The following is a 17,538-nucleotide window of genomic DNA, read 5'->3' as shown; positions in this document are numbered from 1 at the left end:
CAGACGACACACAGACCGCAATCATGATCATTTTCAAGTAGAATCTCAAACTGCCGTACATCTTAGAAAACTTCGTTAGTCGTAAGGGATCAAAGGATGATGTCCGCGCTAGGGAAAATAGATGAGAAGCGGCTATTTCAACAACCACCGTGTAGGTACTGCACTAGCCAGAAGTATCTGCGACAGAAATCAGAATACACTCGTTTTCGCATGGTTGGATCAATTTCGCGTGGGACTAACCTGATTGAACCTAACGCGGGATAATTGCTCAACTCACGACTTTAACCAGCCCGCTTGATTCTCTGTAAATGCTTGAAATTGACGCTTGGATTCTTTCCAGATTAACTAGCTTTGCCCCTCCCTCCCTTTATCTATTTTCTTAGATCGACTTAGACTGCCACAATATATTATCTTTCTTCTTTTCTTTCCTTTTCTTTCCTTTTGATCTTTTAAAGCCCTAAATCGCTGGCTATTTTGTATACTATATATTTTGTACACTCAATTACTCTGTAAGTCATAAGTACATATGTTTTACAACGTTATTTGTCATATTTCAGTTAAACCCCAGAAAAGCCAGAAATATATTTTCAGCATGTTTTAACGCGCCCCTGGCAAAGATCTCAAAAACGAGTTGCGGCACAATTTAAAGCGACAAATAGCATCGCGTGTCTCGTTGTGGTAACACACGGTTCGCCAGTTTTTTTTTTTTTGATATCGGTGACTGCCATATTCTCTTGAGTTTCCAAATCGTAAAGAATCTTTCCCCAGGGATTGGTCAACTGTGTATGTCCCCATGCGACGTAACTTGCTTAAGGAACACGAGCCGGTGATATGCAGGCAACGTATAATTGATTATCATTCGCTCTGAAACGCTGAAGTAATGACCAGTGCAGTGGTCTAGTGGTCATATTGAATGCCGCTGGATATATCAGCATTTGGCAACCTAACCCAGAGAAGCAGGAAATATGAAGCTACCGAATACCAATTAACTTCGTAGTTGCACGGTTCACATTCCATCATTTCTGAATATGCGAGGACAGTCCTCTTATTGTGCTTTTAATTCTTTTATTTGTTTCATTTTCAGCAAATATACTGGTTTTTTTAAATTAAGCTTCTGTTTATACAGAGTTACAGATTATATTAATTTTATATAGAATATATTTAAGAAAGATATTTAATTTTTTGCTAGTTAAGTATTGATCGATTAAGTTACTGTACCTTTGTTCCGATAAATGCGTGCCATTTCCTCGAATCTAATATCATAGCAAATGCCAATACCTATTTTGCAGCCCTTCACATCGAACGTCGTTAGGGAGTTACCAGGACTGAGTGAATCACTCTCTCGAAAAGTAATCTTATTAGGAATGTCGATGTCGAATAGATGTACCTAATAACATAAAAATGTAGTCGCTAATTCTATTGCTGCAACTTTTGTAATTTAATATCAAAGTTACCAACTCCTAAACTTTAATTATTTTTTATTTAATAACTGACAGCGTTTTTATCACTTTCTTTTATTAAAAAATCTTATCATTTAATAATGTTTAAAAAGGAGAAAAAATAAGTATAATAATATTTTAAGTATTTGAAAAATTTATACAACACAAACACATTACAACAAAAATGGGCGTTTCCCGTATCATAACGTATTTTATAAACCGTAAATTATAGAATTGGTTATAGTATACGTATGTACATATGTATATTCCTAAATTATTCCTAGATAGAGTCACTTTCTTCGCCCCAATATTTTCAAATTCAAAGCCATAAAGGAATATATTACTTACCTTTCGGTGTTTTGCTATCAAAGTTCCATCGGGACCCCAAATAGTACAGGTATTGTACAATTTATCGCCCTCTATTTCAGGCATCGTACCACCAACTACATAGATGTTGTTTTCTTTAGCTGCGTTCGATGAAGCAACGCTCGTTTCACCATCAGGAATACTCTCGGCGTATTTTGGAAAGTACTCTGCGTTGCAATATTTCAATTAATGAAATGTCTTTTGTTCCAACCATAAATTAAATTGAAATGTTTGTCAGTTTTTTATTTTTTAAATTATTAAAATAACTAAGTTTTATATTTCGACTTAATTAAATATGCAATTACTTAGCTAATAGTATATATAATAAATTGTTTCTACAGGTTCAAAATGAAAAATGAATATTTAGAAATATTTAATTACGACAATGCTATTTGTGTTAGCATCAGTGGCTTGTTACTCAACGACTTTGCTAGTACTTTTTGAAACATAAAGTTAGTTTTCAATTAACACTTATACTAGAGGCGGAATTATAAATGCAAAATAATTGATAATACTAATTTATAAGTACCTAATTATTAGTATCTTCAAAAATATATTTATACAAAAATCACGATAATCATGAAAATGGGGAAATCCTATATTCTCGAATCAATTCACAATTTATTTTGTATATTAATTAGATTCCGCGCTCATCAGTACGTACTCACTGGCGAGATCGAGAAAATGTATCGGCAATTCCTCGTACGACCAGAGGATCGGAAATATCAAAGGATATTATGGCGCAGCGCGAGTGGAGAAACAGAAACATATGAGCTTAACACCGTAATACTCTTATCATAGAAATAGAAGCAGTCCTCAATTCCCGCCCGCTAACTCCTATCTCCACCGATCCAAATGATCTCCTAGCCCTCACTCCCGGACATTTCCTCATTGGCGATTCATTAATGTGCTTACGTGATCGAGATTTCAGAGACATTCCATCGAACCGACTCTCCAAATGGCAGCATATCCAACAGCTTAAACAACATTTTTGGAACCGCTGGCATAAGGAGTATTTGAACGAGCTAACCAACCGCAATAAATGGAGCAAGGGTGGACACAGCATCCAAAAGGGCACAATCGTCATCCTCAGAGAGGACAACGTTCCCTCCATGCATTGGCCTCTGGGCCGAGTTCATCCAGGCGCCGATGGTGTTGTCACGTAAAATAACAAAATAAAAAAGGAATTTGAGGTAAAAAATAAAAAAAAGAAAACTTTATTTTTTTTCTAACATCAATACACTTTACAATCTACTTCCGAACTCTGGGCGTGACTTTTTAAGACTGACTCTTATGATTTTACTTTCGATCGGATCCGATTACTTTCTTTTGTCATCCCTCAACATCCCCACCGTCCATGCATTTGCTAGGCGTCCGCGACCGTTGCCACGTGCTCTTTCTTCTAGAACCTTCGGTGGAAGGACCGTTGGGATGTTGATGGTTCATTAGGCACTTCAGCGATATACATTGTCGCCGAGTGCTTTATCTCTATCGTCAGTCCGTCGGATTTGAAGTATGCCGGTCGTGACAGTGTCATCCGGACAGCTACAGTTCAGACGGCAAAAAGCATTTTGGATCGGGGCGTCAAAAGGCTTGTCCCACTGCCAATTCAACCCGATCTCGAGAAACCCGAACAACTAGCCACCGAGACGAAATAAGATGGGAACTTCAACCACACCTCGCTAGTTTGATCGGTACCCTCTCAACGGGGGGAGAATGTTACGCCATGCGGCTTACCATAGGTCATATTCTTAACTATCGATCGCGGCACTATAATGTCGCAGACGGACCGTCGCGTCTGCCCGGCAAACAAACATTGTAGTGGCAAGCGCATGATTCATTAAGCAGGGCGACTTCCAGAAACGTCGACTCGTGGTCGTTATTTTACCTCGCGTAAAAGAATGTGGCGTGATCCGAACGTAGTGGGGGTCGCCTTCCAGAAAAAACGAAAAAAATCGAAAGGCGTTCAGAACTTTTCGAGAAGTCGAACCGTCAACACAGGTGGTATGTCGCGCATTACTTATCAACCAAAACGCAGTTACATTTTTTTTGTTCCATTTATATCTTTCTAGTTAATAAGTTGTTGAAATAAACATTAATTTATTTGTGTTAATTCTGTGGAATTTCATTGAACTACTGAACTGATCAGTTCGTGGCGTCGATTATTTAATCGTAACGGGAAATTACAACTCTCGTTGACGTGCTATCTCGCGATCGCGTCTCTCCGCGAACGGTCGAAACAAAATGATTCACTAAAAACTGTCCTGAATTCCTAAGAACTTATTTACCGCAAAACTGACAAAGTGTTTATTTAAAAAATGAGGTTGAAGGTAGTCCTTTTCTTTCATTTCATTCATTTTCATTTTCTTTCTTAAGTATGGCTAACACAATATCTAATCAATTAAAATTTTATATTTTCACGTGAAAAGTTTCTTTAGATAATTATTATCAACATGATGACTAACTCTTACGGATTAATACGTGTCTGTAGGGCAATCCGGTGGACTCGATCGGCTTTTTACTTCGAAAGTTGAGTAATCGGTGTCGCTTTCTTACGCATCTTTGAACTGTATAAATGTTTTAAAATTGTTTGATCCAGAATGTACCACACCGGACAATCAAGAAGGCAGGTGCCTTGACTACAGAAAATGTAAACCTCTGCAAGAAATATGGCAGATACAGTACCGTACAGCCACCGATTTTTATAGACGATCAGTGTGCAGATACCAGGGCAATGTTACGATCGTTTGCTGTCCGAACGATCCAAACAAAGAGAAGAGAGAAATTTTAATAAAAACTGTGTATAAGTATAAGGCTTTGCGACCACCATACTGAGGTTTTAGCAACGTCTCTCATACCAGGGTGGTCGATGGTAAACCAGCTGAACTTGGTACGTTTTATGTCTTTCTTTCCGATTAATAATAAGCCATTTACTGCAAAGAATGAACTTTAAAGGCATTAAACAGCACATCAATGTACATTTCAATTAGACTAAATAATAATGCTATGATTTTATCGGTAGTAACTTTACTTATTAACTTGAATTATTTCTTTCTTTTACTTCATGTTAGGAAGAGTATCTTTTTGCTTGAAATAAAAAATTGATATAGGAGTAATAATATGGATAGAGATCAAAAACTGTTAGGGCAGAAATTACACGTTTGAACTTTATAGTTCAGTATAGTTCAAATAGAAATTATATAGAATTATTTAATAATTTGTATTCCACTGGAATAAAAATTTAATTTCTGTCTTTATCAAATCTCTGTTTCAGAGTATTTGTACGTATGTACTTATCGTCTGCTGTATGATCGAATTTCGAATAGGTAATAATCGTTGTTACTCGTTATGTGAGAAAAAATTATGTATATTCACAACTATGACTATTGCATTTTAGGCGCTTGGCCATGAATCGCTGCATTAGGTTTTCGTAATCCCCGAAACCCAGACAAACCACTATGGAAGTGCGGAGGTTCCCTGATATCGGCTAGGCATGTTTTGACCGCAGCACATTGTGCACATATGGATGGAATAGAAAACATACACAATCATAATATTGCCATTCTTAGATTGGTGGAGGAGGTGCCATTTTCGAGTAAGTCCTCAAATATATATATATATATATATATATATATATATATATATATATATGCTATTGAGTATTACTGAAGTATCATATCCTGAAATTTCTTACTGTACACATATATTGTGTCATAAAGCGTGTATAATTCTTTCTCATACTTTTGGTCATTAGTTTCCTGCATTTTCATTTATTTTTTTATTTTTCAGGGTACGTATATCCCATTTGTACGAAAGAGCCCCTACGAAAGAGCAACTTCGTCGGCTATAACCCCCTTGTTGCTGGATCGGGAGCATTAAGATATAGTAAGTGATATCAATTTTATAATAAAATTAAATAGTTCCAGTCTTAAATATCTTTCTTATTTTCTTCGTAGGACGACCACGACGTAATGCATTAATGGAAGTACAAATGCCAGTGATTAAGAACGCCGAATGCAAAATAGCTTATTCCAAATTTCCTAATGCACCTGATATCACTGATGGTATAATATGCGCCGAACATGCTCAGGGTGGAGAGGATTCTTGTACGGTAATTAAGTTACAGAGTTACTACAAACTATACGGTATCTGAAGACACGTCGATTCGAATTAACATCAAATCGACGTCTTAAACATTAAAAATAATAGATAAACACAATTTAATAGTTTTGCCCACTTCTCACACCTCGTTATGGTATTTAATCTAATTTCCTCTAATCTTAGTTTTGCTCAAAATACATATAACATGTACGTTATAAATTGGAGTATTTCAATACACAAATCAATAGAAGATTATTACTGTATATAAGTATAATTTCAATACAATTCGATCGATATATTTCAGTATCTTTGATTAAAAATTTAACGATCCTTTCAGGCTGACCGCGGCGGATCACTGCTGATACAACATGAATTAACCTCGTATTTAATAGGTATTGTGTCTTATGCTTATAAGTGCGGCACAGCTGGGTATCCCAGCGTTTACACTAGGGTCACATCGTACCTTGACTTCATTCTCCAAGCGATGCAATAATATGATATTACTGTTCCATAAATATCATTGTGTAAAAAACGTAAAGTTGGATTTTCTTATTGTGGAGATAAGAAACAGCTCAAATTTACATTGTTTTGTACGTTACAAATTATAGGCTTAAAATGTACGAAATGTAACTTTGAAACGACACTAATTTTTTACGCACGATAAACCTCCACAACTTAGGTATGTAAAGATGATAAACGTATATTAATTCTATTAATTTGGTAATAATAAACCAACTTTCTGAGAAGTTCTGTAAATTTCGTTTCTTTTGTATCAAGAGAATAATGGAATATTCCACTTAGATCGTATACTTCTTGTATGTACGTACAAAATTTTCCGGCTAATCTAAAACACTTCATAAGATAGAGAGCTTCTGGAAATTCGGACACAGAGAGTGCATAAAATACAAGATAAGTCTCGTGTCTTTCAAAATTATTTTTTATTCGCTAAAAACGTCCTGTGTACTCATGCAATCACATGCAACCTCGAAACTTCACTTATTTTTTATCACTTTCCAATTCAATACACAGTTTCTGCATTTTTGACTATATGTAAGAGAAATTTCCATTCAGCCAAAGGTGTACTTACAGATTATAGATTCCTATACGACTCTCAGTAAAAATTTATCCGCACTCCAGATAGTTAAAACTTCTGTCGACCGTATTGATCCATCTGCACTCTTCGTATGACGTCAATATCTGTTCAGTGCTGCTGCGCAGGTTTCTTTGTGTTACGTCAATTCGTTTGTGACCGTTGCGCGAGTAATGGCGCTTTGCAATGGTGATTTGCAGGAAAACAGTGCAGGATGCTGTGATTCGTTTCTTGTGGTCGGAGGTTATGTTTGATGCCTATATTTATCAAAGATTTAATGCACATTATGGAGAAAGTGTTTTGTCACGAAGTGTGTTTGAATGGGCACAAAAGTTCAAAGAAGATCGCACAAGTGTTATGAAAAAACAGCTGGACGCCCGTCCACATCCACGATGACAACATTGAACGTGCTCATGAACTTATGCTCTATGGAATAGACGAGTGACAGTGGATAATGTGGCAAATCATTTGCAAATCAGCCACGGCTCTGCTTATGCAATAGTACACGACAGATTTGGATTTTAAAAAGTTTGTGCGAGATGGATGCCGAAAAAGCTGATGAAAAGGTGAAGACGACGATGCATTCGTGGTTCGCAGCTCAGCCCAAAACATTTTTTAATGAGAAAATATAAAGGTCCTTCGGCAAATGGACAAAGTGTATACAGAAATCGAGTGATTATGTCAAAAAATGATGTATGTCTTTTTTGACAATTGCTTAAAATAAATTCTACACCGACAGAGCGGGTAACTTTTTACTCACCCTCGTAAGACACTTAAATTTCCAATCTATTATGATGAATAAAAGAGCTTATACTATTAAATCTAATTGTATTTTGTTGCATGAGAGTACACGTGTATGTGATGTACATTACCTTTATATCCCCTTGAACGCTTCAATATTGCGCATATATACTATATTTTGTACAGCTTCTATAAAATTTCGTATGTTTGTTTAGGCTGTTAATCTAGAGGCTGGAGTACAAAGAAGTGGCACAATGATGTGGGCTGATGACATTTATAATTATCAAGGAATCACCCCTACATTCGCTCAGGTATATATCGTTGACTATAATGTATTTAACATATATGATTGTTAGAATATTAATAATTAATTTTTAATTCTATCAGAATTTTAATGAAACTGTCCCTTGGGAAGGAAGAACTGATACCTTGATATCACGGTTTGTACATCCTATATATACGACAAATTTTAGAACATTATATAACGAAGAACCAGATCGTCGTGGCCATGTGATGTGAATAAAAGGACTTGAATTTGATGATATTTTTATAATGTTAGATAACATAACTAAGTATCTTCACAGTAAGATAGGATGACATGGTTTACATGATCTTAATGTTGTTCACTCGAGTGATGATATTATAAGGAAAAGCGTAATATCACAGGTAGGATGATTCATAATTTAGAACTACTAACTCATGTATGTATTAAAAATTAAAGAAATATATTAAATTTTATAGGATATTTATGTTTAGTAACCAGTAATTCAGAGATTGGTATTCATGGTTACTATAACGAGGCTGTAGAAACGCACCCTTTCTTCTTTGCAAATGGCCCTGTATTTATGTCTAAGCCGAAACTGGAACCTCTGAATAATTTAGATTTATTCTTGTTATTTTCTAAAATACTTATCTACAGTATACCATAAGGAATGATACCGTATCGCACCTAATCAAGTGCCTTAAGAAACATCAACAGGATATCACAGTAATCCCTTATCGACTGATATGTAAGTAAAAGTTATCTGTCATTGTTATACACAATTATGTGTTAGTGTTATACACAGTTATTTATCATTTTCTATTAATTCAGTTGTAGCCACTACAATATCTATGACACTGGTAGTAATTATAAGAACAATAATGATGTTCTATAAGAGGAAATGATGATTAGGAACAAAAACTTACAGGTAAGTCAAAGTATATGTTATTTGCCATTTGAAAAGAAAGTTACTAACTTGGAATTTTTTGATAAATAATAATTGTGCAAAATATATTGGATTTCAAATTTGTCAAAAATTGAAATTTAAGAAGCATTGTAATAATATAACATTAATATTTTGATTTTTCAGGAGATATCATGCGGTGGATGGATAATATGTAAAAAATATTAAGCAGTATATGAATTTTCATATTGCGTAGAGATAACAAAATGAATTTTAAAAAATGTCGACATGGTAATAAGAAATAGCATCATGACAAAGAATATATAAACACAGTTTCATTTTTTATAAATAAAAATTTGTTGTTCCAGATTTTGAAATATAGTGAAACGTTTAATTAGTATCTTAATATCTTTAAATAATTATTATTTTAGAATCAATTGTAATTGTATCATACGTACTTTTGAATTCGTGCAAGAACATATGTTATTTTGAAGTAGTTATTATTAGGAAATTGTTAGACGCGAACAGTATGCGAAAAGTTAGTATGTAGTGTAATAATTATCAATCAAAGCACAAGAATTAAATTCTTTAGGAAAAAATTTCCGGAATTTCTTATTTACATGATTATAAAGAAATCCATAACAAAAAGGAGCTGCTTTCTAATACTTCTCTTCCTTGTAATGCCTACGTTAACAATAACGAGGTTCGACTTTTTGTTTTTAGAGGGATACTGGAAAATTTGAAAGTACAGTACCATTGGGAAGAAAATCACGATATTGAAAACGATATTTGCAAGTAAATTTCCAAAAAATCTGTTTTCAAATCTTCGCTTTCTATTTCACATTAAAAGAAAGGGAGGGCTGCCTTCTTTTTCTGCAAGACAAAACAAACATTCTGAATCTCGTATCAATGAATGATGTCAATAAGTTATTTTTCTTTTCAGATTGAACAATATTCCAGATTTATTCATAATTTCATACTACGCGAAGAATAGACTTTCATAGGTATATAAAGGAAATATTAAGTATAGGAAAACTCTTTTTCGTTGTAGGTGACATATGCTTCACGGTTGAACACATGTATTTTTGAACACATATAAATGAAAAAGTACTCTTATGGAGAAAAAGAATTGATACCTTCGATTGACATTAGATAATGTATATAAACTTATGAACAATCACTATCACTATCAGTTTGTATTTTAGGTGCACACGCAGATTTGTTGGAGTTCTTATAAAATGTACTTCCTGTACGAACGTTTTATTCTTCCAAATTTTACGATACTATGTCTCATATGATAACTATATGGATTAAACGTAATATAAATGATCCGAAAATAGACTCGAACGACATTAATTGTCTTTCTATTTATACCAATATCGAAAATACAAGTAAAGCTGGAGCAATAGTATGCAAGAATGGACTATTTATTATTTTAAACCAAATCATAGCATATTCAGAATGCACAGTATTATCATGAAACGACGAGTTTTATGTTAATTCCGACCGATTACAATACCTTTCTTTCGTTTACAAGGAACGACGAGACTGGCAGTTGCGTGATTTCCAATGCAAAAGCCGCGATATCTGCACGATAACCTAACCTCAACCGATTTTGTTGTACTATTCTTACGTGGACTTCGTTTGTACCACTTTCGTAACAAAAATAGAATACGTAGAACACAGCATTCCGTTATGCGATATTGTCGATTCCTAACATCCGAAAAATCAGAGATAATTTTTTCCCTACAGTTGTACATTTGTGTGAAAAATTACGAACGTAAAGTTGTTTGGTGCATGCACAGTCCTCCCCTCCGCTGCATTTGCGTGGACATGCTAGAAAGATTCACTTTTCCACGGTGAAACTGTATGTATTATAATTTCATTTTTACAAAGGTCGAACATCCTACTATGCATAAATTTAATATTAATATAAGCAGGTTTCGTGTTAAGTATTACATCTGACGTATAAGCACACGTGTGTACGAGCCTTGGTTTTAAATGTCTTATAGTAGACACCGAAAAGATTATTCAGTTGGATATCTGACTCAACATCAATATTTTACTAGGAGATAACATGTTAAGAACACGTTGGTGGATGGCATGGGAGATGATGAATGAAGACATACTTCTGTGAGATACATAAAATAGTAGTCAGAACGTATTTTGGCGCTTGGGGACAGCAACAGCTTTTTTTTTGTTTTTATTTATTTGTTGAAATTACAATCAATTCTCGCGTTGAGAATTTTCAGTAATTTTTCCGGCGTGGCGCAGTGACATGGCTGTTTATTTACAATAAGTTAATACTTATTATAGATAGGTATAATTTATAAGTATTATAAGTAAGTGCATATGCTTAATTTGGATAATTAAATGAATCTAACGTTTAGGTCTAGCGAGTAGTGCCTCTTCAGCCTGCGAATCTGGTCCGTCGTATCGAGTAGTCCAGTGATTAGGGGGTTTCGGTGTTTCTTGACTCTTTTGCTATATCTGTCGCTATATTTTGCTATTTCCTCTTTGACTGTAGGTATCTTGAGGTCGCGATGGATGGTTTCGTTGGTAACATACCAAGGTGCGTCTATTAAGGCTCTTAGCGCTTTCGATTGGAATCGTTGTAGTATTTCGATGTTGGAGTTACTTGGACAGCAACAGCTGGTGATACTGTCATACACCTCCATTTATAAACTTTCGAAAATCGATGTGACCTTCAAACTTTAGTGTATTCTGTTTCACAGCACAAAATGTTTCCGAAACGTAAGTTTATTGTTACAATAAACTTGACTAGTGGCTCTGAAATACTATCCTTGAAAAAACAATGGGGAAATTGGAGCAAAAAAAAAGAAGGAAATAAACAAAGACCTTGTTGGTTCGTAAAAATAAAATATGCTACAGGAAAAATTTTTTCCAACGGATTGAGATGCGACAAGCTTTAAAAGCTATGACGCGAATCGAGCGTTTGTCTACAAGAGCGCATTTTCGGTGGATATATATGTCGGAATGACATTGGGGATAGGGTTGTCGGTGTTTGAGGAGTCTTCATTGAAGGTAGCCATCGTTGCGGTGTAACGAAGATACGATTTATTGACACAGGTATGAATAACACAGGTTTTGACAATCTACCACGGCGGTGAGACGTCCGCGACACTAGTGACAGTGGTCTCCGGTTCAATAACGAATCCGCGGCCAACGGGATGACAGATGGGCGTTCTCGCTGAATCTAAGTCTGACTCGTAAAAATAATTGCTGAGCGTAAAGACGTTACTCTTTGGTCGACGGGAGCGCGTAAAAGAATGCCCGTCCCGTCCCGACGATGTCACAGAGGAAAACTATAATGGGGTGTGTCTAAGGACACGAGATCATCGGATTCGTCGAGGAAAGCCTTCGTTTAGGAAGTAAGGGAAATTGACGTTGCTGCTAATTGGTCAATCTCCATATCGGTGGTTAGAAAAAGATGTTAGCCGCCCTCGAGGGAAAGTTGCTAGTGGGAGACGCCGCTCGTTGAAAAATATGTCTCCCCTATCTTCCCGTAGTTGGGACAAAGACTGTTTGTCTGTTTGAAGGACTTTAGTTAACTAAACCTTAAGATTTATAACGGGCCCTCCAGCTAGCCGAACATGTACTGCGGAGACGCATCGACATCTGGCAATCATCTTACTCGAAGAATAGGGTCTGCGTGTGGCGAGCCACGGGACAGAAACCGTTGGAATGTTTACTGTCGCGTGTCGCCACGAATATTTCTTTTAAGGAGAGCTATAGAATTACTCCATACCTTTGTTAGGCAAAGCGTTTATCCCTTGACCGCGGCTACGTTGGGCGACAGACTGTCACCTCGAGCCAAAGCTCACCGTCACTAATCTAGAACAATTACAATCGGATTGAATAACTACAATTGTTCAATTACAGCTATAGTAGACTCTAGGTTAGAATGTTGCGGGATTATCTAAAATTCCAAAGGCTCCGGTGTTCTTTCATCTCCGACATATAATTATATAATGACTCATTGAAAACCAGCTTTCATTTTTTGTTGATAGTATGGTAAGAAAATGTGAAGTTCGAACGCTTGTAACGATTGCCTGAGTTGCGTCATCCTTGGTTTTAGGAAAAGATAGGGAAGTCACTGAAGGGTGTCGCGGCTTCGATGTCTTTCGTAGCTGCGACGCGGAGGCCTCTCGGTTGTTCTTTGAACAATCGTCAACGTGGACGAACGTCAAAGCGAAACCACGCGAATTCGGCATTTCCGATAATACGGAACTCTGTAAACGCGACTGCGTTGAATTCGTTCGATTAATTCCTAGCAGTATCTATAAACAGTGAACTTAAGGCCCCATACACAACTGCATACGCTAGGTTGTAAGAAATAATAGCTATATAAGTATGTAGCGGCGCATGAGTTAGAGAACGATGCAAATCGAGAGCGACTCATATTATTGTTTTGCCTCGTGACACTTACACAGTCTTGACGTACATGTAACGTCAACAAATATCTCCAACAGACTCAGGAAACCTGAACAGCCTTGCACACGACACCGACTCCCAAAACAAAGGAATATGAATTCGGCACATAGGCATAAGATAAACGAACATCTAGAAGGGCTGTGTCTTGATCGAGTCTTTCAGTCTTTCGGTAACGGTCAAATCGCACACTTGTAATCCTATTATAAAATAAAGGTACCTCGAACTCTGGTTCAAGAACCCAACATTTTTTTATTATTATTTTCCCATTATTTTTACGTGACATTTTGGCGATCCTGCCAGGATCCATTCGCTTCAGTGTAAACGAAGTTACGATTTCGGTCTACGGACATTATTGAAGATCGAAGGATTCGAACTACTTGTGTTATGAACTTTGCTGTCAATAATTTACCACGGTGGACCAAATTAACGGGGCCACTGTCAGCATAGAACAAATCAACAGAACGAGTTTGACACTCAAACGCATTTGAACGCGCCACAGAGGAAAACACCGCAAGGGAACCTCATTCTACGAACTTACGTATCAAGGTGAGAAAAGTCGGAATTCTTTTAAACAATATAGAACGCGAAAAGTTAGTTTCTCTAGTAACTCTAGCGAAGAGACAATATGAACAAGAAAGACACAAAAGCCGAGACAAGTTTACCCTCTACAAGTGGAGTTCAAAATAAAACGGGAACACTCGATTCCTCTACCAGAGCAATTTTAGACTTAATACAGAGACAGAACGAAGAATTTCGACAACAATTTAACGAAATAAAGAATGCTTTAAAATTAGCGAACGAAGAAAATAGAAAACGCGCTAACGAAATGGAAATATTAAGTAGAAACCTCTCTCGTGTTAAACTACCACAAATAAACGTAAAATCAACTGAATTCGGTTCTATGATGACTGACGATGACGATAATATATCAGTATTAAAACACGATACTAATCCACCTCCACCTATGCCACAAAAGCCACCAACATATGTCCAACCATCCAATTCAACAGCTGGAAACTCTGGAAATCTAAAAGCTGTTTAGTATCTCCGATACTAAACGGAGAAAACGATATAAGTGTAGAAGATTTTATTCGTGAAATAAAAGAAATGAGAATGATGTGTAGCGAACAAACGTTATTATTAAAAATGATCAAAATAGAGAAAATTGTAGGAAAAGCCGCAATGACAATCCGCAATATCCATATTAACGAATTCGAAACTCTGTACGAAGGATTAAGACGTAACGTAGCTACTCAAGCATCAGTAAGAGAACACCAAGATCAGTTAAGAGTGATAAAGCAAGGAATAACCGAAAGCGTGCAAAATTATAACATTAGATTTCGACGTGTTTTCAACAAACTTCAATACAGCATTACCAATGAATATAAAGACGAACTAACTCGATGAGCGATGAACGATCGACTATACATGGTTTCTGTGATTGACTATGTAAGAGGCCTTCGTTCAGAAATAGGACACGTGCTATTGGCTAATCCCCCCCCCCCCCAAACATCATCGATGCAGAAAAAAAGGCAATGGACGTGGAAAAATACTTTCGCGAAGACAACGCTCGCAGACGGATGACACGACAAACAACCACTCCACCATCTTATCGTAACCAGACGTCTCGTCCAGTAGGTAACCGCTTCACGATTACAAGTAACATGAATAACAAAACTCCACCCACACAAAACATTCTACCAAGAATGAATAATTTTACAAAGCTTGAAAATCGACCATTAAACGAAAGGCCACAAACGAAATGTTTCAAATGCGATCGATTGGGACACCTTGCCAATCAATGCCAAAATTTTCGAATACCGCCTCAAACAAAAGCCCCTCCAGGAATAAACCACATTCAAGAACAATCAGAATTAACAATGCTACCTCAGGAAGATTATCCACAATACGACTACAATTACCAAGACGACGAGGATTGCGATTTTTCGTTGACTCGGGAGCAGGAATCAACTTGCTTAAACGAGGATGCTACCCAGGAAGGACAATAATACCAGACACATAGAAATTCTCCATGGAACATTCCAAATACGAATCCAATTCCAAAATTAAACTAAATTTATTCAACAAAGAGATAGAATTTTCCTTAGTAGATGATAATTTCCCTATCATAGAAGACGGCATATTAGGCTTACCCGGTTTAAATCAATATCGATTCGAACTCTCCAATAAAACATTAAAATTAGATAATAATACTCTTCTGCTGCAGCAAGAACCACCCCTCGCATCGGGAGAAATCGTTCAAAAAATTGTATACTTCGACGGAAAGCCAACGCCAGTATGCTTTATCAATGGTGGTAAGTTTTCAGTCCAAATTTCTAACATTATTGAAAATATAAACACTGTAGATCAAATCTAAAAATTCAAATCTTTGATTCGACTATCGCACATAGAAAAACCTCTTAGAGAACCTATGTAGTATTTTCGTCTGTACCTACTTAAATTATATTTATCTTATTTTCCTTTAAGCATTCGTGAACGTAGTGGTAATGAACTTCAATGTGTTTAGAATTTTTTGTGAAATTTCCGTACTTTGCTATACTTATCACTCCAGAGTTATCGTCATAAATTTTTACAGGGTTATTGTCTAGATTTACATTGAAGACCTTCATAATTTCTCTAATAGACATTAATTCACTCACCGCTTCCGATAGAGCTACATACTCTGCATACGTCCAGGCTTTTGTCACACACCTTTGTTTTTTAGATTTCCAACCGATTACATTTCCATACAATTTAATTACATATCCAGAAGTAGATTTTCTATCTAAATGATCTCCTGCCCAATCAGCGTCCACATAACAATCTATCGTTTCACACTTTTCATTCCTTTTCTAATGTAACCTTAAATCTTTAATATTAAATATTTCAATATTTCGGTACAAATATTTCAATATTCGCAAAGCATATTTAAAATGTGTCTCGCTACAACAATCTTGAAATCTACTTAAGATAATTCACACTATAACTTATATTGGGTCTGGTATTTGTACTAATATACAGCAATGCGCCAATTAAATTCTTGTATCCAATGTCATTTCTATTTATCTCAGCGTTTTCAATTTTTAAATTTGTTTCCGTTGGTGTACAGTACAATTTGCTGTTTTGTAATTTATATTTGTTCGCTAATGATTCAATGTATTTCGTTTGGCTTAGTTTCATTTCATTTTTTATATAATCATACTCTATATTTATTCCAAAATATTCTTTTACTTCACTTAAATCTTTCATTTTAAATTTATCAGGTAATAGCTTCTTTACATTTTGTATCCTTTTTTTGTTTTTACTACAGATTAACAAATCGTCTACATATATTAGCAAATAAACAACATTTTCCCCCTCTCCATGAGTATATAGGCACAACTCTATGTTATTCTTCTTAAAATCCAATGTCGTCACATACCTATCAAAACACTCATACCAATCCCTCGGACTTTCTTTTAACCCATAAAGCGCTTTCGATAATTTACAAACTCTATTCGTTCCGTCCGCATATCCCTTTGGTTGATTTACATATACCTCCGAGGTTACTTCACCATTTAAAAAGGCAGTTTCTACATCCATTTGCTCAATTATTACTCCATTTTGACAACAATATGATAGCAATATCTTAAAGGTCTGATTACTCGCCACTGGAGAATATATGTCATCGGCTACGTTTCTTTGTTGAAATCCCCTTACCACTAATCTAGCCTTATACCTGTCCTCTGATTTTTTCGTGTAAACCCATTTTACATCTAATACTTCTTTGCCTTTTACCCTTTCTACCAATTTCCAAGTTTTATTCTTATAGAGACATTCTATTTCCTTATCCATAGCCTGTTTCCAAACTTCACTATTTTCACAACAAATCGCCTCCTCAAATGTGCAAAAGATATCTACTCTACAATAATTTGCGTGAATCTCACTACTGTTTTCCTTTTCTGGATACCTTACTGGAGTTTTCTTATTACGTGTAGATCTCCTAGGAATCTTTACGCTTTCAGAACTATTATCATTTTCATCTTCTCTACTTTCTAACTCTTCCTTATTCATGCTGTCCAATAAATAATTATCTTTACTATCATCGCTAACTGCATCGAATGAATTCTCCTCAAAACCGATACATTTTTTGTCTGTTTCTACGACCTCTACATGTCGCTACTGTTATTTTTACACCTAA

General features: G+C 35.8%; 3 long non-coding RNA genes across 12 annotated transcripts in view; 2 read left to right on the top strand and 1 right to left on the bottom strand.

Annotated features, from left to right (window-relative positions):
- The window catches only part of LOC126876760 (uncharacterized), a 129,499-nt gene that overhangs the window by 84,434 nt on the left and 27,527 nt on the right, over positions 1–17,538 (bottom strand). For 5 of the 10 annotated variants that reach the window (XR_007694498.1, XR_007694499.1, XR_007694502.1 and 2 more), the window contains exon 1: positions 12,732–12,791. The exons of the other annotated variants lie outside the window; for them this stretch is intronic. This is a non-coding gene — a long non-coding RNA (uncharacterized LOC126876760). Of the gene's footprint in view, positions 1–12,731; positions 12,792–17,538 lie in introns of those variants that run through there. 10 annotated transcript variants of the gene reach the window in all.
- Positions 7,639–8,384, top strand: LOC126876750 (uncharacterized). The gene is made up of 3 exons (XR_007694483.1): positions 7,639–7,740; positions 7,953–8,048; positions 8,125–8,384. It is a non-coding gene; the product is annotated as an uncharacterized LOC126876750 (long non-coding RNA).
- Positions 8,394–9,440, top strand: LOC126876756 (uncharacterized). The gene is made up of 3 exons (XR_007694490.1): positions 8,394–8,747; positions 8,831–8,927; positions 9,090–9,440. It is a non-coding gene; the product is annotated as an uncharacterized LOC126876756 (long non-coding RNA).

The sequence above is a fragment of the Bombus huntii genome, unplaced genomic scaffold, assembly GCF_024542735.1.
Source record: "Bombus huntii isolate Logan2020A unplaced genomic scaffold, iyBomHunt1.1 ctg00000092.1, whole genome shotgun sequence".
Lineage (NCBI taxonomy): Eukaryota > Metazoa > Arthropoda > Insecta > Hymenoptera > Apidae > Bombus > Bombus huntii.
The sequence above is the reverse complement of the archived record's forward strand: the minus strand, read 5'-3'. Positions and strand labels throughout refer to the sequence as shown.